We start from the raw sequence: 27,858 nt of genomic DNA on the forward strand, positions 1-27,858 counted from the left end.
GGTGTCCTTTGTTCACCAGAGATAGAAAGGAGTGATGTTTGTTTCCTAAATTAAGATAGACTATCTATAAGCCAGATATTTCAGTCCTGAAAAGGCAGAGAGTTCACATCGTAAACTTCCAGAAAGGACTAATTCTTTCCACTGTGCATTTAACCAGACAACAGAAGAAAGGGCTGGGGAGGAGTCCAACCTCTGAGTCAGCAGAGAAAACATTCTTTGGAGGTAGAGTTTGGGAAGGACAGCTAATCTGTTTTCCAAACAGATTTTCATAAATAACTGACAGGAGATGGGCTGCTTCTATCAAAGTATTAACCCAAATGATGGGGGTTAATCATTAAACCTTTTAGGTGGTGGCTTGCTTCTTTGTCTCATATTCTAATCCGGGTCACAGAATGGCTAAGGCAGCTTTAAGTGGAAGGTGGTTTTTCTTCTTTCCCTCCCCTGCTTTTTCTGTTTGTTTGTAATTTTCCATTCTGAAACTATGTTGCGGCCTCCTTTCCCTGGTGACAACTATTCATGTTGAACTCTGAATCAGGTATGTCACCTTGGAAATTAAACATAGATAAAATTTACTGTTGTCCAATTGACAAGTCTTTGATGTAAAGAACTCAGTATTTTTCTGGTTTTACAGATGTATCAAGGCTTGAAAGGTGAATCCCTGAATGAGTTTGGGAAAAAACTATTAAGCCATATGATGACTGAGGCTAAACTTTTGGGAATATTTGCATGTCTGTTTTCTGGTCATGCCCATGGCATTAAGTATTAGGACTTATCAGGCCCTCTTTGGCCCTTTCTGTCATCATATGCTGCTCTTTCAAGTGCTCAGCAGCCACTTGTGTCTAGTGACTGCTTATAGGACAGCACAGGTACAGAACATTTGCATCACTGCAGAAAGTGAATGGTGCTCAATGACACTGTTCTATAGCATTAACTTTAATGTTACACAACTACCAGACCTCAGGGCTGGCCAAAGCCATTCTCTTTGCAAGAATTTTAAAATGAAATTAGTTTTAGTATTAGGTCAGCTTGGGAGATATAGCCGTCAGTGGAGCATCTGCATGTTCATTCTCAAACTTTATTCTCTACTGGCTCTGTGCCTTCTTTAGTAATGGGCCGTTCTGCAGAGTTACCTTAAGCTTGAGTACATTATCCCAAAGACCTCAGTCTCTTGTTTTGTTAAAGTAATAATGGATTCAAATGGAAATTGTTAATAAAACCATTTTGCATGTAGTATTTATCATATAGGCTAAAAATCCAAACCAATGGATAAATATATGCAACAAGTATGTGTCGCTTGATCTGTTAAGTCACGTATGAGAGATGAAGATGGGTTCAATTCACTTTCACCCATTTATTGAACACCTATTATGTCAGGTACATGGACAGTTCAGTTCAGTCACTCAGTCATGTCCTACTCTTTTCGACCCCTTGGACTGCAGCATGCTAGGTTTCCCTGTCCATCACCAACTCCTGGAGCTTGCTCAAACTCATGTCTATCAAGTCAGCGATGCCATCCAACCATCTCATCCTCTGTTGTCCCCTTCTCCTCATGCCTTCAATCTTTCCCAGCATCAGAGTCTTTTCTAATGAGTCAATTCTTCACATCAGGTGGCCAAAGTATTGGAGTTTCAGCTTCAGCATCAGTCCTTCCAATGAATATTCAGGACTGATTTCAGTCCTTCCAATGAGTATTCAGGACTGATTCAGGTACATGCACAGCAGGCAGCTAAACTGCCAGGAACATTCTTGTTCATGTATTTTCCATATGTTTTCTTTTTCCCGAGTACCCCAGAGAGAAATTGCAGGTCATAGCATATACCTATGATTAGCTTTAGCAACCTTTTCCTTACTGTCCTCTCTTAAGTTGTACATTTTGATTCTTTTTATTCATGAAGCCTATCACTTTGAAATGTTTTGAATGCCCTAGTAGAAATGTGTTACATCCAACACACAAGCTTTCAGTCCTTTAACACTTACCCGAGACAAGTGGTTCAGTTGATGGAAGCACACTGACTGAAACTGCCCACCCTGGCCAGGCACCATAGTAACCATTTGCATGAATTATTTTGCAATAGGAAGTCCTGGTAAGGAACACGAAACTAATAAGGAACCACCAACTGGAAGAGTTTGGGAAAGGTCAAAAGGATGCACCACGTGTCCTACCACCTCCCAGAATCCTTCTCACTGGCATCCATGTTGGATGAGCAATGCGTGTGCCACTAGAAAGGACTCTGAATCAGAATGACTGGCCAAAGAAAATCTGAAACTGATTCTATCACCATAAAAGCAGAGACTTCAAGCTATGTGGCAGAGCAGTCCTCCTGGGTTTCCTTAACCTACTGCTCTCCGCCTGGGCACCCTTTCCTAGTAAAGTCTCTTGCTGTGTCAGCTTGTGTGTCTCCTGGGACAATTCATTTCCAAGTGTTAGACAAGAGCCCCGTTTGGGGCCCTGGAATGGGTCCTGTTTCTTGCAACAGTTCCATTGGCAAGATACTTAATCTAGAACTACATCAATCCTGTTCAGATCTAAATAGCTTGAGGCTTTGTTTTCTGACCAAAACTCAACTCATCACCAGCCAGCTCATGCTCTTGAGTTAAGAGGAAGCAACAAAAGGACAGGAGATCAGGTCAAATTATACCCAACACCTGAAAAACAACTTAGATTCGTGCTCTGAGGAGAGCTGGCTAGCATCTTCAGTTTCATCTGCTACACCGAGCTTACCATCCACATTCGAACTTGGGCAGACTAATCACCATCTCATTCTGTCAACAGGTCTTCCTTATCTGAACAGTGTTTGTGTTGATCACTGATCAATAATGGTCTTTCTTGATTTTGAAACTTGTAGGCATGAAATCTTTCTACACTTTACCTCTTTAAGCAGGGAGAATGAAACTCTAGCTCATTTTCCCTAATATTTATGAAAGTCATTTTGAGGAAAGAGGTTCTTAAAATTATTCACTGAAATGAAGATATTGATTTATTTAATTCATTAGGAGGGAATTTTATTTTAAAAGGTTTATCTTAAACTGCAAGGATGTGTATTAAACATCACAATTAAACATCCAAAAGGTGAAGCTAAGTTGTCAAAATGCCCATTTAATCCACCCAGACATCTCAAATCCACCCTTTGCTGATCTGCTATACCCATTCTTTTTAAAAGTTTCTTTTTCTTTTTTTTAAACAAGAGAAAGTAGACAGATACATGTTGGTAAATGGTAACTGTTCATATTCACATAGAGACACAGTGAAATCTCTGAACCCAAAATACAGAGAAAGGAGGGAAAAAGCTAGGATACTGTATAGTACTACACTGGAACCTAGCACCCTCCAGCTTCCATCAGAGCTAAGGGAGCAGAAAGTTTGCTTTTTTCCCAAAGAGAATGGTAGTGTTGATTCCGTAAAGTTTTTGTTGGGACAGGAAGGGATAAAAATTAATTGGAACAGAAAGGAGTAGAGATTCTTTCCAAGTGAATTCTGCTCAAAGTCTTCCCCCCAAATAAGTTATGAACCATGGTATAAAGGTGTTTCTTGACTTCCTACTTTTGCATTCCAGTCCCCTATAATGAAAAGGACATCTTTTTTGGGTGTTAGTTCTAAAAGGTCTTGTAGGTCTTCATAGAACCGTTCAACTTCAGCTTCTTCAGCGTTACTGGTTGGGGCATAGGCTTAAATTACTGTGATATTGAATGGTTTGCCTTGGAAACGAACAGAGATCATTCTGTCGTTTTTAAGATTGCATCCAAGTACTGCATTTCAGACTCTTTTGTTGACCATGACGGCTACTCCTATTTCTTCTAAGGGATTCCTGCCCGCAGTAGTAGATATAATGGTCATCTGAGTTAAATTCACCCATTCCAGTCCATTTTAGTTCGCTGATTCCTAGAATGTCGACGTTCACTCTTGCCATCTCCTGTTTGACCACTTCCAATTTGCCTTGATTCATGGACCTGACATTCCAGGTTCCTATGCAATATTGCTCTTTACAGCATCGGACCTTGCTTTTATCACCAGTCACATCGACAGCTGGGTATTGTTTTTGCTTTGGTTCCATCCCTTGATTCTTTCTGGAGTTATTTCTCCACTGATCTCCAGTAGCATATTGGACACCTACCGGCCTGGGAAGTTCCTCTTTCAGTATCCTATCATTTTGCCTTTTCATACTGTTCATGGGGTTCTCAGGCAAGAATACTGAAGTGGTTTGCCATTCCCTTCTCCAGTGGACCACATTCTGTCAGAACTCTCCACTATGACCTGTCTGTCTTGGGTGGCCCCACACGGCATGGTTTAGTTTCACTGAGTTAGACAAGGCTGTGGTCCGTGTGATCAGATTGACTAGTTTTCTGTGATTATGGTTTCAGTGTGTCTGCCCTCTGATGCCCTCTAGCAACACCTCCCATCTTATTTGGGTTTCTCTTACCTTGGACGAGGGGTATCTCCTCACAGCCGCCCCTCCTGACCTTGAACGTGGGGTAGCTCCTCTCGGCCGCGGTCCCTCACCTCGGATGTGGGGTAGCTCCTCTTGGCTGCTCCTGCGCCAACGCAGCCTGGCACTCTCAGCCGCCGCCCCTGACCTCGGCCATGGGGTAGCTCCTCTCCACTGCCGCCCCTGAACTTGGGTGAGGGGGAGCTCCTCTCGGCCATGCTTCTGTGCGGTCCAACCCAGCCCATGCACTTCTGCACAGTCCATCGCAGCCATTCATGGAGTAACAGGCAAATTTGGCCTTGGAGTATGGAATGAAGCAGGGCAAAGGCTAATAGAGTTTTGCCAAGAGAACGCACTGGTCATAGCAAACACCCTCTTCCAACAACACAAGAGAAGACTCTACACATGGACATCACCAGATGGTCAACACTGAAATCAGACTGATTATATTCTTTGCAGCCAAAGATGGAGAAGCTCTATACAGTCAGCAAAAGCAAGACCAGGAGCTGACTGTGGCTCAGATCATGAACTCCTTATTGCAAAATTCAGACTTAAATTGAAGAAAGTAGGGAAAACCACTAGACCATTCAGATATGACCTAAATCAAATCCCTTATGATTATACAGTGGAAGTGAGAAATAGATTTAAGGGACTAGATCTGATAGATAGAGTGCCTGATGAACTATGGATGGAGGTTCGTGACATTGTACAGGAGACAGGGATCAATACCATCCCCATGGAAAAGAAATGCAAAAAAGTAAAATGGCTGTGTGAGGAGGCCTTACAAATAGCTGTGAAAAGAAGAGAAGCGAAAAACAAAGGAGAAAAGGAAAGATATAAGCATCTGAATGCAGAGTTCCAAAGAATAGCAAGGAGAGAGAAGAAAGCCTTCCTCAGTGATCAATGCAAAGAAATAGAGGAAAACAACAGAATGGGAAAGACTAGAGATCTCTTCAAGAAAATTAGAGATACCAAGGGAACATTTCATGCAAAGATGGGCTCGATAAAGGACAGAAATGGTACGGACCTAACAGAAGCAGAAGATATTAAGAAGAGGTGGCAAGAATACACAGAACTGTACAAAAAAGATCTTCATGACCCAGATAATCATGATGGTGTGATCACTCACCTAGAGCCAGACATCCTGGAATGTGAAGTCAAGTGGGCCTTAGAAAGCATCACTACAAACAAAGCTAGTGGAGGTGATGGAATTCCATTTGAGCTCTTTCAAATCCTGAAAGATGATGCTGTGAAAGTGCTGCACTCAATATGCCAGCAAATTTGGAAAACGCAGCAGTGGCCACAGGACAGGAAAAGGTCAGTTTTCATTCTAGTCCCAAAGAAAGGCAATGCCAAAGAATGCTCAAACTACCACACAATTGCACTCATCTCACATGCTAGTAAAGTAATGCTCAAAATTCTCCAAGCCAGGCTTCAGCAATATGTGAACCATGAACTTCCAGACGTTCAAGCTGGATTTAGAAAATCAGGAACCAAAGATCAAATTGCCAACAGCTGTTGGATCATTGAAAAATCAAGAGAGTTCCAGAAAAACATCTATTTCTGCTTTATTGACTATGCCAAAGCCTTTGACTGTGTGGATCACAATAAACTGTGGAAAATTCTGAAAGAGATGGGAATACCAGACCACCTGATCTGCCTCTTGAGAAATTTGTATGCAGGTCAGGAAGCAACAGTTAGAACTGGACATGGAACAACAGACTGGTTCCAAATAGGAAAAGGAGTACGTCAAGGCTAAATATTGTCACTCTGCTTATTTAACTTCTATGCAGAGTACATCATGAGAAACGCTGGAAGAAGCAAAAGCTGGAATCAAGATTGCTGGGAGAAATATCAATAACCTCAGATATGCAGATGACACCACCCTTATGGCAGAAAGTGAAGAGCTTAAGAGCCTCTTGATGAAAGTGAAAGACGAGAGTGAAAAGGTTGGCTTAAAGCTCAACATTCAGAAAACTAAGATCACGGCATCTGGTCCCATCACTTCATGGGAAGTGGATGGGGAAACAGTGGAAGCAGTGTCAGAGTTTATTTTGGGGGGCTCCAAAATCACTGCAAATGGTGATTGCAGCCAAGAAATTAAAAGACGCTTACTCCTTGGAAGGAAAGTTATGACCAACCTAGATGGCATATTAAAAAGCAGAGACATTACTTTGCCAACAAAGGTCCGTCTAGTCAAGGCTATGGGTTTTCCGGTAGTCATGTATGGATGTGAGAATTGGACTGTGAAGAAAGCTGAGCGCTGAAGAATTGATGCTTTTGAACTGTGGTGTTGGAGAAGACTCTTGAGAGTCCCTTGGACTGCAAAGAGATCCAACCAGTCCATCCTAAGGAGATCAGTCCTGGGTGTTCACTGAAAGGACTGATGCTAAAGCTGAAACTCCAATACTTTGGCTACCTCATGGGAAGAGTTGACTCATTGGAAAAGACTCTGATGCTGGGAGGGATTAGGGGCAGGAGGAAAAGGGGATGACAGAGGATGAGATGGCTGGATGGCATCACCAACTCGATGGACATGAGTTTGAGTGAATGCCAGGAGTTGGTGATGGACAGGGAGGCCTGGCATGCTGCGATTCTTCGGGTCGAAAAGAGTCAGACATGACTGAGCAACTGAACTGAACTGAATGGTATAAAGGAGAAAGTGAAATGAAAGTATTAGTCACTCAGTCGTGTCCAACTCTTTGTGACCCCCTGGACTGTAGCCCACCAGGCTCTTCTGTCCATGGGATTCTCCAGGCAAGCATACTGGAGTGAGTTGCCATTCCCTTCTCCAGGGGATCTTCCTGACCCAGGGATCGAACCCAGGTCTCCTGCATTGGAGGCAGATTCTTTACTGTCTGAGCCACCAGGGAAGGCCATAAAGGACAAAATAGATGTCTAAAACAAGGAAACTGAGCACAAGGGAAGAGGAAAAAAAAAGACTGCAACTTGACCTCAGGGACTGGAGAAAATTTAAAAAGGAAGGTTGGTGTTCATCAGTGTTCCATTAGTCATCTTTTCCTTCATCTTCTTCTCCTTCCTCCCCCTCATTATCATCTTCGTCACTTCATCCTCATCCTCTTCTTCATCAATATCTTCCAATCCTTTTCCTCTTGATCATCATCATCTTCTTCTTCTTCCTCTTCCCCATCATCCATGACAGGAATCAAGTAGTGGATATGGTCAAATATCATCTTTGATGACCTCTCCTAACTCATCTGCATTTGCATCAGAATGATCAGTAAACCAGGTGAAGAAGCTTCCTGGTCCCGCATGCTGTCTCTTCCTGCTGACTTCATTCTGTGTTTGACTTGAATTTTCTGTCATGAAGATTTAGATTTTATTTCAACACCTCATTCTTTTGTTGTGTGAAGTTATCATGGATATACAAGGGAGCCTATCCAAAGCCAGTTCTTCCTTCATCATGCTCAGAGAGTTGTCTAACTGCAATGTACATTAGTTTAAAAAACCCAGCCTTTGAGCAAAAGAGCCGTTACTGACATCTACAGTGTTCCCTCTGATTTTCAGTCAATAAGAATACCTCAGACCCAGTGATGGCTTAACAGTTTGTCTACTGATGGGTAGGGAGGCTATAAGGGACTTGTGTTGAAATTGCATTTTGACAGTGAGTTCCCCTTTCACTGAGACCTTACGTTTATATAGAGTGGCTGTGAAAGAGGTACTGATGGAAATTATCATAGGCTAAAGTCTCAGACGGTAAAGCATCTGCCCACAATGCCGGAGACCCGGGTTTGATCCCTGGGTCAGGAAAATCCCCTGGAGAAGGAAATGGCAACTCACTCCAGTATTCTTGCCTGGGAAATCCCATGGACAGAGGAACCTGGTGGGCTACAGTCCATGGGGTCTCAAAGGGTCAGACAGGACTGAGCGACTTCACTTTTCACTTTCAATCAATCTGTGAACAATTTTGGGCTTCCCTGGTGGCTCAGATGGTAAAGCGTCTGCCTGCAATGCAGGAGACCCGGGTTCGATTCCTGGGTCAGGAAGATCCCCTGGAAAAGGAAATGGCAATCCACTCCAGCACTCTTGCCTGGAAAATCCCATGGACGGAGGAGCCTGATAGGCTACAGTCCATGGGATTGCAAAGAGTCAGACACAACTGAGCGACTTCACTTTCACTTTCACTTTAAAGAAATGGCAACCCACTCCAGTGTTCTTGCCTGGAGGATCCCAGGGATGGGGAGCCTGGTGGGCTACCGTCTATGGGGTCGCACAGAGTCAGACACGACTGAAGCAACTTAGCAGCAGCAGATCATTCCCTGGGGCCACTACTGTTTACATACTTATACCTTTCAGTTCAGTTCAGTTTAGTCGCTCAGTCATGACTGAGCATGCCAGGCTTCCCTGTCCATCACCAACTCCCAGGGTTTACTCAAACTCATGTCCATCGAGTCGGTGATGCCATCCAACCATCTGCTCCTCTGTCGTCCCCTTCTCCTCCTGCCCTCAATCTTTCCCAGCATCAGGGTCTTTTCAAATGAGTCAGGTCTTTGCATCAGGTGGCCGAAGTATTGGAGTTTCAGCTTCAGTATCAGTACTTGTGTAAAATTGCATGAAAAAGCAGCAATAAATTGCATTTCACAAGTGACATATCTGAAAGCTGTTGCTAGGCCTAAGATATCCCAAATTGCCCAAACCAAATTGGGTAACATGGTTATCTACTGAGTATCCTTAGGAAATGTTCTTCATGCTCTCTGTAGACCAACAGAGAGACTGGTGGTTAAACATGTATTCTGAAGTAAAAGAACTGACTACCTTGATAACAATCAGGCAGGGTGGAGACTTCCTTATGTTGAGTAATCAGGGGAAGGACTCCCTGAAGAGATGACATTTAAGCTAAGACTGGATTAACAAACAGGAACATGCAAGCAGAAAAATGTTCTAGGCAGGAGGAAATAGCCCTTGGCAGGGCACCTTGGATGGAGAGATGGGCTGCACTCGCCGCCAGGCAGCTTGACTCCCCTAAATACGGCTGTCAGAAGGCTGAGTGATGAGGGCTGCCTAATGAATTGGGTTGTGTTTAAGATGCAGTACAGGTGCTGGGCCCAATTCTACATGTGCTGGCCTAAAAGTGGCTGCATCTTTACATAAGCAGGTGTCCCCTATAGGAAAGGGGACCACATGATGCAGTAGGTGAATGGAAGACACCAGTATTTTGGCAAGTGGTTTAGGTTTTAAGTCTTCTGCCTTCCAGAGGTCTTTTGGTATCAATGTGGGACAGAATAAATTCTGGAAGGTAGCTGTTATGGGATGAATTGTGTCTCATCAAAATTCATATGGTGAACTTCCTAATGCCCAGTACCTCAGCATGTAACTGTATTTAGAGACATTGTCTTTAAAGAGGTAATCAATGTAAGGTACTATAGGACACCAATATGAATGGTGTCCTTATAAAAAGAGATTAGAACAAAGGCTTGCACAGAGGAAAGACCAGGTGAAAACGGAAGAAGATAGCCATCCACAGTCAAAGAAGGAGGCTTTAAAGAAATCAATCCTGTCCACAGGCTAATCTTGGACTTCTAGCCTCCAGAAGTGAGAGAAAATACAATTCCATTGAAGCCACCCAGCTGCCAATATTTGTTACAGCAACCCTAACAAGAAAAAAGTAGGCAATATCCCTTTCCAGGATAGCTTCAGGGATCCAGATCTTGGACATTTGCTGTTGATTGATGTGGTTTTTTGCCTCAATGCCTATTCTAGGGATACCACAGAAAATTGAGAGATGCTGAGGTGTGCTGGATGGAAATGCAATGAGTAATTCACTAAAGATAGTAAAGTAATAAACAGAGTAATGAAGGCTCTCAATTTAATCCCAGCTTTTACCCAGTCCTAACTACAGTATCTCTTCTATCAAGCATGATCACCTCCATGACACAGGGTTAGTGTCTCCTCTGGATATTTGGGAACCTACGAGCGGCCTACCCTTGACCCAGTAGAACCTGGTTGGACTCTGCAGGAGGGTGTGTCCTTCTAGAGTGAGGTCCTGGATGCCTCCATGTAGGACTACGTCCAGTTACCATGACCCCACACAGGCAGTGGAAGAGAAGGTCAGGGGTCCCAAAGGCAGAGGTGTGGGCCTGCAGAGAGGGGGTGAGGCGCCTCCACAGCCCTCGCCGGAGGACGGGTGGGATGGGTGGCAGCAGTCTGCACTTGCAGCCCACAGGGAGCTGACAACTGGGTCCATATGAGGAGCTGGTGCCCAGGCCACACTGGAGCCAAACTTGCCTGCTCCCCTGCTCACCTCAGGTCACACAGAGCCGCCAGTAGAGAGAGGAGTCGTCTGTGAGAGGAGAGATGGGCATGTCGTTCCCCAACTTGCGCACGTGCCGAGGCGTAGCACCAGAGTAGCAGCGCCTAGAGCTCTGGACACCATGAGAGTGTGTCCAGGCACTGAGACCATCCTGTGGGTGGAAGAGAGACTGGCACCTGCCTCTCAGCTGGAGAAAGCTGAAGGCAAAGGCAGCTCGAGCCTGTATGAGCGAGAGAGAGCGGTTTTGCCAGCAGTCTGCCCTCAGATGGCAGCTGGGCCAAGTGGAGGCCACTGAAGGGAGCTGGATGGGCCTGTGGGACCCAAGATCCAAGTGCAGGGCCCAGGGAAGGCGGAGAGTGGTCAGGCAGGGCGAGGTGGAAGCCATTGTCTGTGCCAGGGGAAGGGCCAGTGCAGAGATCGCCACGCCTTCTCTGAAGGCCCCAAGTGCACTCTGGAGGGACAGGAGGGCCCGCCATAGTGAGGCCACCAGCAGGCAGGGGCGCACGGGGAGCCCACCTGGGGAACCAAAGCTGGCCTCGTCCTGCAGATCCCTGCCCCCTCCCCTATCCCTTTTCCATCCCTCAGTGAGCAGGAGTGGGGGAGGTCAGGGGCTATGGGCAGGAGGAGTGGAGCCTGAAGGGCAGAATGCATGCTGCACAGGCCAGCCCAGTGGGGAGGGAAGCTGGGTGTTAGAGGCGGGAAGACAGTTGGTCTAGGTTTTGATCAGACTGGCCTGAGCTCTTAAACACCCAGAAATGACACACCAGCTGTATCAGTCCCTCCAGATGCTGCAGGGAGTGAAGGAGAGAAAGAGCTGACAGAGCACCCAAGGCAATGGTGTGAGAAGCAGAAGACTTCTTCACTGGGCTCTCCTGAGGCTGCATGTGCTGCACTGCTGGGTGGGAGCCAGAGAAATTGGTAGCTGCTATCGGAAGCCTGCTGTGTAGGCTGCTGTATAGGCCCTGAGACTTCAGTGGTGGATAAATCCAGGTCCCACAAAGGACATTCGCAAGGAGCTGGCCCAGGCAGACATGGAAGATGAATGAAATGGGACAGAACCAATTCTTTTGAAACCGTTGCTGACAGATCTTGATATCAGGTGGTTTTCTTGCTCTTCCATGAGTTTTCTTAAAAGTAGGATGGATGATGCAAGTAAAAGACTAAGTGGTAGAAAGTTCTGCTTTTATTAGATCAGGTTACATTAAGTTTTCTTGGGACTTTGAAGATAGTAAACAGGTGTTTTCAAGGTTTTGTTGTAAAGTTTAGTCCAGATTTTTGAAAAGATTTTCACAGGAAGTTTTAAATGTTGAAAGTATTATCTCAGGAAATTATGATGAAATTTTAGTCCATTTTCCAGGTCAACTGAGAAATTTATCTGCCTCCTTTACTCAAATAATGTTTCTATCAGATAATTTATCATTTTTAGTGGAGAAGTAGAAGTGTAACTCAAGCACAGTGTTCTCTTTCTGAGTAAGATGATGTAGGGCACAGAATGAATTTCTTCCTCTGTCTAATTATTCAGGGATAAGCCTTGTGATCTGAGAAGGAACAACATGCTCTTGTATCCATGGTAAGGGGATTAACGTTCTTGTGCTTGTAAAGTAGCAGCCCAGCTCCTATTTAGTCCTTTGATTTCAAGAAACAAGAGGCTGATTCTTCTCAGCCCAGTTGGCCCTGTCTGGTGCCATTGACGAGAAGTGGCAGCGGAGCCACTTAGACAGTTACCTTCAGTCCAGGGCTCCCCACACTTGAGGAAAGGGAGTGGACATTTCTATCTTAGTGGTTTTCTGACAGAAGCAATTGTTGATGTCTAAGTATTACTGTTTCTGACACAGTTTGACAAAATTATTATTCAAGTGAATGCAAAGAATTCCATCAGACCCACGTGTATTTACAAATCTTGAAAATGTATGTTTTCCATTTAGCTGTGCTAGTGCAATTTCACTCAGTATTTATTTTTATTGAAGTGTAATAGATCCCAGTATGTGAGCTGCAAGTGTAAAACATAATGACTTGATATTTGTGTGTATTGTGAAATGATCACCACAATAAATATGATTAACATCTGTCACCATGCATTATAATAAGATTTTATTTGTCGTGATGAGAACTTTTAAAGATTTAGGCATTTCAGTTTATTTATTACATCAAAACATGCTTTGAAAGACAAGTTTAGTTCAGTAAGTGCTGTTGGCTGATTTTTCATTTCATGCAAACCCTAGAGGACATTCACTGTGGTCACTTTGGGAAGAAAGGCTGTGGAAGAAGTCATGCGGGTTGGACTTGATGTATAAATGGAAGGAATTTGCATCTTTTTGTTGCTAAGTATATTATCTATTGAAATCTGTAAATCAGTCTTCATGTTACTTACTTTAGCACCAACTTTCTTTACATGTACACTTCCTCTTGGCTATTTCTGTCTGTGTCAGATTCAGGAGTCTTTGTATACTAGAGAGTCCTCTGTGTTGCATTGTCTGAATATTTGTGACTGGGGAACAAAGGTTTGGGAAAGAAATCTCCCTCCTTTCCTTTATTCCTTTTCTGTTATTGCTATGCTACCCCCAACTTAGTTTCTCTGTTACTCTCTTTTTGGGATATTGTAGAAACAGTGAATACAAACAATGGAGCTCATTTCTCCATTCTGTTAGTTCATCCCTCCATCCATTCATTTCACAGTCCCTGAGTGTCCACATGGATGGCTCTTTGGGAATTCAGCCTTGGCCTCAGGCCCCAGGCCTGGAGAAGTCTTGTGTTGCTGATGGACAGGGTGCTTGATAGGCTCCCAGGGGATGTCAGCTGATAAAATTGAAAATGGTGTTCAAAGCTTAGTCTATGAAGTTTCTCCTGTGGGTAAAAATTAGAACCCCTCCTGACAAAGACTATGGACAAACCACATGGAATTCAGAAGTCCTTGCTCACCCCACGATCCTCAGTCAGTTCTCAGATGGAGCATGGAGATTTTGGGCAGATTCTGGCAACTTGGGAGTTTTGGCTTCCATGTTGGATTTAATCTTTTGTTAGGCTCACACTGTGAACTTGAACTTCAAGAGTCTTTTAAAAAAAAATTTATGTTTTTAATTGAAGTATAATTGCATTACAGAATTTAGTCGTTTTCTATCAAACCTCAACATGAATCAGGCATAAGTATACACATGCCACCTTCCACTGGAACCTCCCTCCATCTTCCTCCCCATCCCACCCGTCTGGGTTGATACTGAGCTCCTGTCTGAGTTCATAATTCCCCCGAGTCATACAGCAAATTCCCATTGGCTACCTATTTTACTGGCTTAAAGCTGGCTTAAAATTGAACATTCAAAAAACTAAGATGATGGCATCCAGTCCCATCCCTCCATGGCAAATAGATGGAGAAACAACGGAAACAGTGACAGACTTTATTTTCTTGGGTTCCAGAATCACTGGAGATGGTGAATGCAGCCATGAAATTAAAAGACACTTGCTCCTTGGAAGGACAGCTATGACCAACCTAGACAGCATATTGAAAAGCAGAGAAATTACTTTTCTGACAAAGATCTGTCTAATCAAAGGTACAGTTTTTCCAGTAGTCATTTATGAATGTGAGAGTTGGACTATAAAGAAAGCTGAGCACCGAAGAATTGATGATTCTGAACTGTGGTGTTGGAGAAGACTCTTCAGAGTCCCTTGGACTGCAAGGAGATCAAGCTAGTCAGTCCTAAAGGAAAGCAGTCCTTCCAATGGACTGATGCTGAAGCTGAAGCTCCAATATTTTGGCCACCTGATGTGAAGAGCTGACTCATTGGAAAAGACCCTGATGCTGGGAATAGGACCCTGATGTTGTCCCCTTCTCCTCCTGTTGAAGGCAGGAGGAGAAGGGGACAACAGATAGTTGGATGGCATCACTGACTCAATGGACTGAGTTTGAGGAAGCTCCAGGAGTTGGTGATGGACGGGGAAGCCTGACAGGCAGCAGCCCATGGGTGTCATAGAGTCAGACAGGACTGAGCAACTGAAGTGAACTGCATTGACCTATTTTACATATGGTAATGTAAGTTTCCATGTTATTCTCTGCATACATCTCACCCTCTCCAAGAGTCTTAATAGCACTAAATGCCCTTGCAGTTGAAGTCTTCTCCCAACCCCCACTAACCATAGTGGCCAATCATTGTTAGCTCTTAGTGAGCATCTGTGAGTGAATGAAGTGTGCTTAACATCCTGGCTCTTAACCCAGGGGCCCATCTCCTGGGCTACAGTGGACATAAGAAGACGGTGTCCGACCCCCCGTTTCTCCCTCTCGTTGCACCCGACTGCCCTGGGCGGATACTACCCCAGGGAACGTAGTGGGGATGGTCACAGTAGAAGGAGCTCTCCCTGCCTGTGGTTTAGCTCGTGTTGGACTTCAGTGTCTTACCCCTGTGGGAACCAAGACAGTGGTTAATTTCTCAAAGGATCTTCCAAACCAGGAGGCAACCCCAGCCCACTGGGGCGTCTCCATCTTCACATGCAGCCTCTGCTTTGCAGCTGCCTCCAGAAGCAGGGGTGCTTTCCCCTGGCCCTTTGTCCACAACCTGCTACTCTAGCAAGTAGGCTTACTCCATCCTAGGTCAACTGCTTCAGTCAGAAGGAAATGGAAACACATCTCTGTAATTCTATTTCTATAGTTGTTATGTGTAGAGCACAAGCTTACTGGTGTGTTTGCTTAAAACCTTAGGCTTACTTTTTTTGGCCAAACCATCATGTGGGAGGGATACTTACTATTCTTCTATTGAGGAAGACCCAAAGTAGCTAAAACTAATCACCTTTTTGCTCATATCAACTTTCAAGAAATGATGCTTCTTAAGACATAGTAGAATGAGAGATATCCTAATAAATACTTGGTCCATTTGAGTATACAAAGGAACTACTTAAAATTTTTTTGTGTAATTATTACGGCCACTCTCATACGGATGAACTCAATATCTTTTGGTTGAATTCAGCTTATTTTCAAAGTACATTTGTATCTGTTATGTGGTTATCAATGAAGCCTGTAAGAACTGTTACTTTTCTATTGCCTTCTTTTATGCTTAGAGATCATTTTAGTATGCCCAGGTAACTTTAAAAATCACTGCTTTGCTCCTGTTTCTATGAATATGTGTAAATTTTTCCTCTATTTCTCTGAATATGTGTATGTGTTTGTATAAATTTGACAAAGATATCTCTATCTCTGTATATATATACTTACAAAAGAGTTGCAAAATAATACCGAACTCCGGTGTACCAGGGGCCCTCCACCTGGGGGGACTTCATCCTTCCATTGCTCCCAAGGATATGTGAAAATGTCTGGAGCATTTTGGTTTTCACAGTTCGATATGCTACTGGCAAGAGTTATTTGGCTTAAAATGTTAATAGTACTGTGGTTGAGAAACTCTGCTCTAGACCCGTTTCCTAATGGGTTAAATCACCATGACAGGTATATGAAAATTAAGAAATCAACGTGAATTCAATATTATTAAACTACGGAATTTTTAAATTTCCCTTTTTAAAAACCTATGTCCTTTTTTTTCTGTTCCCAGAGCACCCCTTTTTAGTCTGATCCATTCTAGGACACCATCTGCAACTTGCTTTGTTTTTCATGACCTGGGCACTTTAGAAGTGATTTCTTAGTGTCTCTCACCTGCATATGGTACACACTACATCCAGATAGCACCTCCCGGTGGCCTATGGAAATGCAGTATGTCCTGGGGGGCATGCCGATCTAGAGATGCCCTGGTTTTGAGCCAGTGGAGAGGAGAGATAATCAACGCGGTGCTGAGCTCAGGAGAGCCGCACATCAGGAGGAATTTCCCCCTCAAAATGTCAACGGCACCCTCACTGACACACAAAGGTCCCAGTCCCTTACTAGTAGGTGATGCAGAGTGAAATGCCTTGTCTCGAGTCTAGCAAAGGGCAGGTAGTAAACTTCAGAATAAAAGCTTGGTTTATTGAATTGCAGCCCAGGACATTTGCTGTGTAACAGTAACTGTCACCATTGAAAATGTTGGCTTTAACAAGTGTAGGAACAATGTTAATGAGTCAGAAATCTTTATTTCTAAGTAGATAACAGCTTTTCCTTTTGTTTGCTGAGGTGCTGTGTAACAGCCTGAGTTGCGTCTGGTGAGAACTCTGAATGAAGAATTGGAATTCATGGGAAGGGACCGTGGAGTTTCCTGGTGATGGGGACAGAGGAAGCGTTTGTGGCCCCAGTGTGTGGATGGAGTTGTGTGCATCCCTTCTCCTGCCTTGTTTCTCTTCATAGCATGCCTCCTCACCTGCCAGTGTGCACATTTATTTATGTGTTTACCTTCTGTCTCTGCCGTCTTAGAAAATGCACTCCATGGGAGGGAGAAGGGACTTTGCTCTTTATAGCTTATCCTCCAACTCTCTGAAGGGGAGTATTTTGAAATTCATGTTTGCACAGATTTAAAGATGCTTCAGATGCAACAATCCAGGTAAAGTGTCCAAATGACCCCTTACTTGGTTCTGGCCTTCTCTATTATGCCAGCTTGTTACTTTGTATTTACTTAATTGATACGAATGGCTGTGCCATCCATAATGTGCCACTCCCATCTTTTTCACTGGACAGGATATTTCTGAGTTTTTTTGTTTAAAAAAAAATGTAACTCTAGCTCAGTAGTTTTCAACTAGGGGTCATTTCTGTCCTTCAGGGAATGTTTGGCAATGTCTGGAGACATGTTTGATTGTTATTACTGGAGGATGTCCTGCTGATACCTAGACTATAGAGGCCTGGTTTGCTGCTGAACATCCTGCGACCCACAGGGCGTGCACAGCACAAAATTATCTGGCCCAAACCCAGCCGTGGAGGAAACCCTGGGCTCTTTCCTTCCTTAAATCTGTGGACTAGTCGTCCCTTGGTAGCAATACCATATTGACTTTGTCCCTTCCTCTTTTAGTGGACATTTGAAAGTGAATGTGAAGTCTCTCAGCTGTGTCCGACTCTTTGCAACCCCATGGACTATAGCCTACAAGGCTCCTTCCTCCATGGGATTCTCCAGGCAAGGGTACTGGAGTGGGGTGCCATTTCCTTCTCCAGGGGATCTTCCCGACCCAGGGATCAAAGCCGGGTCTCCTGCATTCCAGGCAGACGCTTTAACCTCTGAGCCACCAGGGAACATTTAGGTTCTTTCAGTTCTCTCAGCTGACTAAGGGGGCTGGCAAGAACCACCTCACCATTTATGTGTGTTGGGGGGGAAGGTGAGTGGAAGAGTGTTTCTGGTGGCCTCACTGTGTTCAAGGAAAAACTTCCAAATGCAGGTTAAGAAGGGCTGGACCCATTGATGCCCACAGCACTGCCTGGGATTCCAATTCTTTACATCCTTCCCAGCATTTGATATTATTCACCTTTTTAAGTTTTGCCAACCTGCAGATGTTAAATGAAGAGCTCCTTTTTAAAATTGCATTGTCTGATTGTTACGTGCTGTGTGTTTAGTCGTGTCTGACTCTTTGCCACTCCATGGACTGTCACCTGCCAGGCTCCTCTGTCCATGGGAATCTCCAGGCAAGAAATCTGGAGTGGGTTGCCATGCCTTCCTCCAGGGGATCTTCCCAATTCAGGGACTGAACCCAGGTCCCCTGCATTGCAGGTGGATGCTTTACTGTCTGAGCCACCAGAGAAGCCAAAGAGTACTGGAGTGGATAGCCTATCCCTTCTCCAGAGCATCCTGCCAACCTAGGAATCGAACTGGGTCTCCTGTTAATAAGGCCCAAAACATGAGTCATTCGCATCCCAAGCATTCTACAAACTGGGGGATATGTTATTGGCCAGCAGACACCATTTCATTTTGTTCATCTGTGTCTTTGAAAATGGCATGTGTTGGGAGACCAGGCTTGACTCTTTCTGCCAGCAGAGGTCACTGTCCCTCAGTGATTCTCCACCAGTGTCATTCTGCACCATCCCCCCACCCCACCGGCAATATCTGGCAGTAACTGGAGACAGGTTTGATTTTCAAAGAAGGTTATGTGCTGTCACCTAGAGGAGAGGTACCAGAGAGTGAGTGAAAGTCGCTCAGTCATGTCCAATTCTCTAGGACCCCGTGGATTGTAGCCTGCCAGCCTCCTCTGTCCATGGGATTCTCCAGGCAAGAAATCTGGAATGGGTTGCCATGCCTTCCTCCAGGGGATCTTGCCAATTCAGGGACTGAACCCAGGTCCCCTGCATTGCAGGTGGATGCTTTACCGTCTAAGCAACCAGAGAAGCCCAGGAATACTGGAGTGGGTAGCCCATCCATTCTCCTAGGGATCTTCCGAACCCAGGAATCGAACCGGGGTCTCCTGTTAATAAGGCCCAATACATGAGTCATTCGCACCCCAAGTACTTACAAGTTGGGGGATATGTTATTGTCCAGCACACACCATTTCATTTTCTTTTTTTTTTTTTAATTTTATTTTATTTAACTTTACAATATTGTATTGGTTTTGCCATATATCAAAATGATTCTGCCACAGGTATACATGTGTTCCCCATCCTGACCCCTCCTTCCTCCTCCCTCCCCATACCATCCCTCTGGGTTGTCCCAGTGTACCAGCCCCAAGCATCCAGTATCATTCATTGAACCTGGACTGACAGCTCTGTTTTTAAAAATGGCACGTGCTGGGAGACCAGGCTTGACAGTTCCTGCCAGCAGAGGTCACTGTCCGTCAGTGATTCTCCACCAGTGTCATTCTGCACCATCCCCCACCCCTCCTCCCCATGGCAATATCTGGCAGTGACTGGAGACAGGTTTGATTTTCAAAGTAGGTTATGTGCTGTCACCTAGAGGAGAGGTACCAGAGAGTGAGTGAAAGTCACTCAGTCGTGTCTGACTCCTTGCGACCGCATGGACTGTAGCCTGCCAGGCCCTCTGTCCATGAAAGTCTCCAGGCCAGAATACTGGGTAGCTGTTCCTTTCTCCAGCGAATCTTTCAAACCCAAGAATCGAACCCAGGTCTCCCTCATTGCAGGCAGATTCTTTACCAACTGAGCCACCAGTATTACCCAGAGGGGAGATACCAGGGTTTCTGCTAAAACCCTATGATGCTGAGCTCTGCACCCCACAGAGAATTGTCTGGCCCAGCAGAGCCAAGGTGGAGAAAAAATACTGTGGATAAAATCCTAATATTTGAATCTTTGAAAGGAAGACAATGACAATCATCATAGTAATAATGAAACTATTTTTATTTTATGTAAAAGAAGAACAACCTTTAACCTCTATAAAGGCGATAGAGGGGAAAGCTCACCTTCCTGAGAAGGGTCTTCTTGGGGGAAAAGGCAGCAAGGAGTGAAGGCTTGGGAATTAGCGGTGCCCCCTCAGTGTGGGCTCTGCAGGGTGGAGGGGTGGCTCGGGGGCTGGGCTGATGCGCTGGCTGGGGTGGAGGGAGGTGGCTTGGCTGTATATGTGACTCAGGCAGGGGTCGGGCAGGGCTCAGCTGGGGAAAAAGAACTGTGGGTGGGAGTTTCATGGGGAGGTGGTGTCCAGGCCCTGGCTCTCTGGACACGAGGGGGCACATCAGGCTGCAGGAGGCCCAGGACAGAGTGCTGGTCTGCTCCCATCTCTGCAGGGAAGCTCTGTGACTCTGCCCTGGGGGTTGGGGGTGGCGGATGGGGGGAGTAGGGGCGTGGGGGGTGCTGGGCTTGGAGCAAGGTAGGCTGCAGACAGGGAAGGCTCAGGCAGGGCCAGAAGTCTGGTTCTCAGACGCTGTTGCACCCGTAGCAGAAGCTGGTTCTCAGAGGCCCTGGCGTGGGCACAAAGGCAGGGACCACTCCGTTCCTACACACGGGCTGGAAGGCCGACAGCCTGGGCTCCGGGCTCTGCCTCCTCCTCTTGGTCTCAGAACAGTCAAAAACAAGCGGGGTTCATCGAAGCTCCTTTTTCTTTCTGGCAGCGAGTGAGGGGCCTCAGTCTGGTCTCATTGGCACAGAGGTCCGGTTGCTCCGGGCTGGGCAGACACCGGGCTGGGCAGACACGTGTAGACGCTGCCCGTGCGCTCAGGGAGGGTGATCTGGATGGTCACATTCCGTCTGCTGCGGCGGTGGCGGCGTTTCCGCGAGCGGGTCTTCCTGGAAGTCTTGCGATGGCGGCAAAAGCGCAGCCCCATGAAGTGGTGGAGGAGCAGCCAGCTGGGAAAGGTCCTCCAGGCCTGGGACACCAAGGCCCTGCGGGTCGGACTACGGTACAAGGCTGGCGAGTCGTCCCGGAGACGCCTGCCGCGGCCCCGGAGCGCGCGGCGGACCAACAGGACTTGGCCTCGGCCCCGGCCAGGCGGGAGGCGGGCGGCCCAGGGCCGTGGGAACCTGGACTGCGCGTCCTTGTCTGTGCCCAGCCACCTGCCCAGGTACCTGCTCAGGAAGCTGCCCATGCTGGCCGGGCGGCGGCGTCGGATCTTTGAGCTGCTTTGGCTTCTGGGCGTCTGAGGTCAGCAGACGTGAAGCGCAAGAGACTCAGGCAACCGTTGGCGTCAGGCTACAGGCTGGCGCGTGTGGCCTCGGGGTCCTCTGGGCTCGGGGTCCTGCGCACACTAGGACTGTGCCCCCGGACGCAGGACCTCAGCGGCTGCCCCTGCCCTCTGAGCAGAGTGGTTCCTCAAAGCCTCCACTGCAGGCTCTGAATCTTGGCTCTGGGCAGATCAGCCTAGGAGTGCCTGAAATCCTTGTGCTTTATATTTGAAGGGACAAAAATGAAACAGTGTACAAGTTTTTGTATTCTTGTCTTTCGAAGTAAAACAGTGACTGAAAAGATGATGATTGGGCAATATGAAGATATAGAAACAAAGGATAGCTTTTGGTAACAGTTTAGACTGTAATTCGGCTACATAGCAGAATCACTTGACTCCCAGTTCCCTGAAAGATACAGATAAAGGCCTGAAACACATTCCTAAGTTGTTTTTATAGGAGGGACCCCCACACCTCAAGGCTTCCTAGGTGTCTCAGTGGTAAAAAAAAAAACAAAAAACAAAAACCTCTGCCTGCCAGTGTAGGAGATGCAGGAAATTCAGGTTCGATCCCTGCATTGGGAAGGTCCCCTGCAGAAAGGAATGGCAAACCACTCCAGTATTCTTGCCTGAGAAATCCCATGGACAGAGGAGCCTGGTGGGGTGCATTCCATGGGATCCCAGAATCAGACATGACTGAATGACTGAGCTGGCAAGAGCATAACTCCCTCCAGTTGAAGAAAACTGCTGATCACAAGAACGTAGATCCTAGACTGGTTGAAACTTGAAAATTTATGATGCTTGAAACTTCACCTTGATGCCACCAATCCAAGAACTGTTCACGAGGTGATCATACCCTGCTCCTTGGAAACTATAAAACTCCTCACTACTCTGTCCAGAGTGGGTCACACAATCTTTAGGGCATTAGCCCACTGTGGCCCCCTTTGCCTGGCAAGCAGTAAAAAACTCTCTCTTGTTTCTGTTCGGCACTGTTGAACAGAGACCAAGTTTAGCAACAAACACATAATCTGTACCAGATCTTGAAAACTATAGAAAATTGACAGAAGGGCATTCTCTTTCAGTATGTAAAAAAGAACACAATGCACTTGAATGCTCCTTTAAGGGAAAAGAGTGAATTTCCTTGTATCCATAGAGGCTGTGTGTTTCTTCTAGAACGGTTGCTAATGTCACTTTGGGAAATTTTATTCTTAAGAACTGGAGAAAGTTCTTAAGAACTTGGTTGGTTTAGTGTGGACTCTCCTGTAATTTTCTGACAATGTTGGTTTAGTGTGGACTCTCCTGTAATTTTCTACCTTCATGGATTTCATGCATTCATATATTGTCTCCAAACACTAATGCCATTTCTTTCTTGTGAAAGAAGAAATGATCCAGGTATACAGGGTAGAGTGAGGCACATTTCCAGTTTACACTTGGAAGCTGATACGTACAAAAACAGTGTTCAAAGCCTCTTGCAAACATTAGAGCCCCTCTGTCCAAAAATGTGTTATTTGGCCGACCTCAGTACTGGGGTAAGAGAAGGGCAGAGACAGTGGCCAACAGAGGCAGCAAGTAGTGGATCAACAGATTTGTCTGGTTCTGAGAGCTGGAAGGCTGAATGAGGAGGACACTAGAAAGATCTTGATGAGGAAACAGAAAAGACTTCAGTATTAGGGAGGCCAGGCCAAGTGTCGAGGAAATGGATGCTGTCAGCTAACAGCTGATGGAGGTTGCAATTCCTGCCGCCTTCCACTGAGTCATTCCTTTTGGTTTTGGGGTTTGTTTTACTCTTGGTAAATTTCTTATTTAAGAATGATCCCCAAGCCTATGATTTTGAAATAAAGGAAATTTCCTATATTATTTTATTGTTAATTGAGACATGTCTTCATAATAGTAGAAATGAGTTAGTTAATTCATAGCTAAGATACCTCTTAAGATGGTCATGACACCGAAGTGGAATTACAATGCAATTTGGTATTTTTTGCTTATAATGTATTTTTTTTCTTCTCATCATCTGCAGAATTTCCCACGTCCTGCTTTGCAATGTAACCCAGCGGGTGTCGTTCTGGTTTGTAGTTACTGATCCTTCAAGAAATCACACCCTTCCTGCTGTTGAGGTACAGTCAGCCATCAGGTAATCGCTGCTAAGTATGCCTTCTCCTGGTAAATCAACGTGTTGATTAATTCAGCTGTTTTCATAGATTTTGGAGACTTCTCTCTCTGCTTCACAATGATTTGTTTATTAAGGTGTCAGTGATTTTGCTGTGGTGGGCCAGAGGCCACCAGCATGGAGTGGGCAGAGGTTCGAGGTGCCAGTTAACATCTTCCAGTGCCCAGGACAGCACTTGCCAGCAAAGGACTGTTCAACGCCAAGTGTCGGCCGTGCTGTGGTTGAGAAGCTCTGCTTTAAACATTAGCTAAGAAGGTTTCATTCTGTCTTCTTTTGGCAAGAACGCCCTGTAAGGTGCTATTGAGTGACGGTTCATCACCTGCACTCTTGAGCCTGAATGCTCGGGTTTTGAATAGTCCTTTTGCCTCTGGTAGCTATTAGAATACAGACAAGTTACTTCCCCTCTTTTTGCTTTCCTCTTATCATCTATAAAACAGAAATAATTATGGTACTCTGCTCTGGGAGTTGTTGAGTAGATTAAATGCAAAACGTTTTGAGGGGCAAGTCATACTTTTGACTTTTATTTAGAAGTCAAGAAAAATATTCACATTTCTTGGGTTTCTAAGGACTTACCTTCTTGAGTTAATGTACATTCCTTACCTTAAAGCATACTTTTTGGGGTAAAAAAAGGTAAACTCTTGACTCTTATATAAATGAAAAATAAATGCTATCAAACAATTTGGGCTTTCCTGGTGGCTCAGGTGGTAAAGAATCCACCTACAATGTGGGAGACCTGGTTTGATCCCTGGGTTGGGAACATCCCTTGAAGAAGGCAACGGCTACCCATTCCAGTATTCTGGCCTGGAGAATTCCATGGACTATATACTTATGGGGTCGGAAAGAGTCAGACACCACTGAGCGACTTTCACTTTCACTTTCTTCAAAGATTTTATCTTATAAGTTAATGAGGGAACTAGTAAGATGTTAAACCATTTTAATGGAGACTTCAAGGCAGCATGCAAATATAGGAATTGAAGATTTGTGGTGTTTTTTTTATTAAAAGATACGCTAGTCTATCCGTTGGCAGTGCTCCACCAGACACAATTCACCTGATTTTCTATGGACAAGAATCATTTACATTATATTAGTTTTCTCAAACTTACAAATCTGGAAAATAATGCAAAGACAGTAAAAGGTGGAAATTGTTCAGAAGGGTAGACTGGCCAGACACTCAGTCATATTTTTCACCCATTTGAAATTTTACCCATTTTTTTCTGACAGTTCCCCTCCTCCTCTCCTTGGGATTAGAATAAACTTTCAAAAGTGAAATATATTTCTGCACAGAAGCAGAGGATGCAGTTTTTATTTCAATTAGTGTGCAATTTATGTGTGTCAAAACTTCAGATCCCACACATGATTGGTGTTGGGCAAATTGATTTAGAAATCAAGAAAGATATACACATTTCTTGGGTTTCTAAGGATTTACCTTCTTGAGTTAATGTACAGTCCTTAGCTTTAAAAAGTACTTTTTAGGGAAAGAAGGGTAAAATCTTGACTCTCATATAAATGAAAAATAAATACTATCAAAGACTTTGGGCTTCCCTTGTGGCTCAGCTAGAGAATGAGTTCCCAATATAATCTAGATCCTATAATCTTTGAAAGAAAGATTGAAACAAAGTTCACTCTCCTTACAAAGGGATTTACAGGTTATTGAAATGCACATTTTCCTCATTATATCTAGTGAAAGAACTCATTTGCTCTTTGTAAAACGTTAGCATTTAAGGTAGTCAGTGTATATTCGAATGCCAAATGTTTTTGTATGAACAACCATCTGTTTCCCTTGCTGAAGTGAAGGCATTGCAGCTCTGTACCAGTGGAAAATGGTTTAAGAAGAAGTTTGAATTAAATTATTTCTACACTTTTGCCACTAAGAATACTGCTGAGAGCCACTACTTAGGGAGTAAAAATTAGGAATCCTGTATTTTGTGAGAAAAGGGATTTTATTCAAGCCCTGTGATCAGGGAGGACTCCAAGGAAAATGAGGGCACTGTGATCAGGGAGGACTCCAAGGAAAATGAGGGCACTGTGGTTAAACCAAGGCAATGGCACCCCACTCCAGTACTCTTGGCTGGAAAATCCCATGGATGGAGGAGCCTGGTAGGCTGCAATCCATGGGGTCGCTAAGAGTCGGACACGACTGAGCGACTTCACTTTGACTTTTCACTTTCATGCATTGGAGAAGGCAACGGCAACCCACTCCAGTGTTCTTGCCTGGAGAATTTCAGGGACAGGGGAGCCTAGTGGGCTGCCATCTATGGGGTTGCACAGACTCGGACACGAATGAAGCGACTTAGCAGTGGTTAAACCAGGCTTCAGTTATTGTGAGGAGGAGGAGTGCTTAGGCTGAAGGTGGAGGATGGAGATGAATATGTTCACAACAAAATGTCCGTTTCAAAGGCCCCAGGAGGAAGGACTGTTTAGTGGATGATGGCCAGTAGAGTGGGAACTGATGTCAGGGTATGGATAGGGCTCATTGGGAGTGTATGAAATTAAAGGAAACAATACCAGGAGGGCAGGACAGAGTGAAAAGAAAGGAGATGGTAACTAGAAGGCGGCTAATAGGAATTTCAAGGCTGAAGAATCTATGTCATTGGGCAAAATGATACTAGTTCCACCTAGTGCTTTGCTTAATATTTTCAGGTTCACGAGGCACATTCTGATGCATCTTTGGCTTTTAGTATCAACACCAGTCGTTTCTGAGTAATTATTACTATCCCTGCTTTATAAATGAGAAAATTGAGGCTCAGGGAGATTAACTGATTTTCCCAGGTCACCATGTGAGAAAAATAAGAGTGACGACTTGAACGCAGACAACCAGTGATCCACTCCTCCCCCCGCCCCCGCCCCCCCCGCCCCCCGCCCCCCGCCCCCCCCCCCCCCCCCCCCCCCCCCCCCCCCCCCCCCCCCCCCCCCGCCAGTAGAGTATCCACACCTCTCGAATTAGGTGAGGGGATGAAAGATCAGTTCTAAAATGTCTGTTTTTTATCTGTTTTGAGGACCTGGCTTTATTCAAAGCCAATTTTGTCTAGAAAGTATCCATGGTGATTGATGCCTATTGGAGATTTCCATGCTAGATGGAGATGTAGTTTGTATTGAACTAGAACTTCTGATCAGCCTGACTCAGGCAACTTTTCATTTTACTGTTATGTGTTGGTAGGGGGGCTCATCATTTTGTGGAAAGTTTTGTGTTATCAAAATTAGGTTACAAAAAAAAATCGTTCTATTGTTTGATAAAAATTGCACTGAAATTGTCCTGTGCTGCAGATTACCTGGCTAGGATTCTCCTTCACATGAGTAATCATGCCACCCTGTAGATTTTCACTTGCTAAGGGTGGTCTTTCCTGACACCCTGGTACTGGTCTGCAGAGATTCTGAAGCTATTACCCTCGGGTTCAAGATGTGCACTGTCCAGTACAGAACTCAGCAGCCACACGTGGCTCTCAAGACCTCGAAATGTATCTAATCCAAGATTAGATATGCTCTGTCAAGTACACACCGAGTTTCAAGGACTGTGCCCAGAATAAAATGTGAACCAACTTACTATTGATTACATGTTGAAAGGATATTTTCTTGGATATATTGGGCAAATATATATTAAAGTCAGTTTTGCCTATTACTATATTTTTAATGCAGCTCCTAGAAAATTTGACATCACCTAAGGTTCACATATTCTGGTTTTTAGTTCTGCTCTAGAGGTTGTTGAAATCAGCTTGTCTAGTGTAAATTCAGAAAAGATCATACAGTATCTCCAAGAAATCGACCTAATTTGCAAATTCCAGCTAGAAATTTAGTTTGGATCAAATAAGTTTTTGCTACCAACCCCTCCCTGACTGCTACCACCACCCAAAATGCAGATTTTCCCCAGGGAGCGTAACACATTTACCTTCGTGTTTTTCTAAACTTTTGCTCGTAAAGCACCATTTACTTTAGTCATATGGAACTACTTGCAGTTGATGAAACAAATCATACTGTATACCGGGTCTCCAGTTCCTGTGCGGACTACAGGTCTGAAGTGAGTACTTTGGGTCTGCAGTATTCCTACTTGTCCCTCAAAGCACAGCTCAAAACTTGTCTTCCTAGGAAACCAGCTCTGACTACTTACTATGCTGACACCTCTGCTGTATTCCCACTGTGCCCATTTGTACCTCTTTCATAGAACTTTTTGTACGCACTGTGATTGTGGAGGGACTGGTGGGCTGTTGTTCTAGACTGGAAGCTACTGGGGTATTTTTTTATTTTTTTAACCGTTTGTATCTCTAGCACCTAGCAGAGGATCTGGTACTTAGTAAGTTTTCAGCAATTGTTTGTTGAATTGAATGGAAAAAAATAAAAAAGATCAAACGGATGGATTCACAGCTCCTCCTGGCTTCATGTTTTCTTTCTGCTCCTGATTTCCTTTTATTCTTATGTTTATCACCCACTTTTTACATATTAGTTTGTGTTTTCAGGCTGTTGGTGTTTATGTAAGCCACCTAAAGAGAGTTCCCTCATTTTAATCTAGATGCTACCTCTCAGGAAATAAAATGTGGTGGTCAGAGCTCAAAACTCAGGACTTCACGTGATTTCTAGAACATTCA

At 44.8% G+C, this 27,858-nt stretch overlaps 1 long non-coding RNA gene across 2 annotated transcripts in view; it reads left to right on the forward strand.

Annotated features, from left to right (window-relative positions):
* Positions 1-27,858, forward strand: part of LOC101904527 (uncharacterized) — a 108,620-nt gene that overhangs the window by 51,888 nt on the left and 28,874 nt on the right. For both annotated transcript variants that reach the window (XR_003033575.2, XR_003033574.2), the window contains exon 3: positions 23,132-23,245. This is a non-coding gene — a long non-coding RNA (uncharacterized lncRNA). The remainder of the gene's footprint in view (positions 1-23,131; positions 23,246-27,858) is intronic.

This window comes from Bos taurus, chromosome X (assembly GCF_002263795.3).
Source record: "Bos taurus isolate L1 Dominette 01449 registration number 42190680 breed Hereford chromosome X, ARS-UCD2.0, whole genome shotgun sequence".
NCBI lineage: Eukaryota > Metazoa > Chordata > Mammalia > Artiodactyla > Bovidae > Bos > Bos taurus.